The sequence below is a fragment of the Molothrus ater genome, chromosome 10 (genome assembly GCF_012460135.2).
Source record: "Molothrus ater isolate BHLD 08-10-18 breed brown headed cowbird chromosome 10, BPBGC_Mater_1.1, whole genome shotgun sequence".
NCBI lineage: Eukaryota > Metazoa > Chordata > Aves > Passeriformes > Icteridae > Molothrus > Molothrus ater.
Genome location: NC_050487.2, coordinates 23,808,234 through 23,809,221, shown reverse-complemented (window position 1 = coordinate 23,809,221; position 988 = coordinate 23,808,234).

Genomic DNA, 988 nt, shown 5'->3' with positions numbered 1-988 from the left:
GCTGAGAGATGAATATTTGACTTTATTGGTCCACTCAGACCACCAGGTTCTGAGCCTCTGATGCTGAGGGCTCATCCTCGGGCTGCTGGGATGAGGAGGAGGCACCAAGAACAGACTTTGGAACTCCCTGTGATGGCTCAGAGGATTTGTGGGAATGTTTAAAAAGCCTCACAGAGACCATTTGACCAGAAAACCTTAATCCAAGCTGGTTTCCACCTTAAAAATATTGAAGAATAAAAACCAAATTCCTCATTTTTGAGATGTTTTTTCCTCATTTTTCATGCTGTGGCAGAATGACAATGGATTGATTGAGGATGTTCTTTGTCTCATGATGGAGCTCTGCTAAAAAAAAAAAAGCCAAAATATTTGTTGCCTTTCACTCCTGCTTTTATTTTGTTTGGCAAAACTGTCCCCTCTTCAGGCTGCAGTGAAGCATTTTGACACTGGTAGAAGACAATAAATGCTCAGGGTTCCAATCAGGCCAGCAGCTCTTGTCAGTAATTACAAAAAATTATTCCAAAGCCATAAAAACATCCATTTTGTGGTGTTCTCCATGTTTTTAATCAAATATTCCAGAGGTTAGCATTTAATTCTGTGATTTTAGGAGCAGGACTGTGTTTCTGAACCAGAGGAACATCAGCAGCAGAACTTGGTGTCTGCCTGTGCTTCCTGCCCTGGGTTTTTCCAGGTGTCCCCAGGCCACTGCTGCCATCAGGAATGTCTGCAGCTGAGCTGTGTTTGCCCCAGAACAAATCCCACTGAGCAGCCTGAGGGATTGGGGTGCTTAACCAAAGGGATAATAGGGGCCAGGTGGGAATTCTGTACTTATTTGGGATCAGGGAGCTGCTCTTGGCTGCTTAAAGGCTGGATCCTCACTCAGCTCCTGCTCCTTCCATTCTGCATTTCCATTCCCTGTCCCAGGTAAGCCCCTGGTTCTGCTTTTTTTTTTTTTTTTTTTTTTTATTTGGATGGATTTCATTGATTCTGA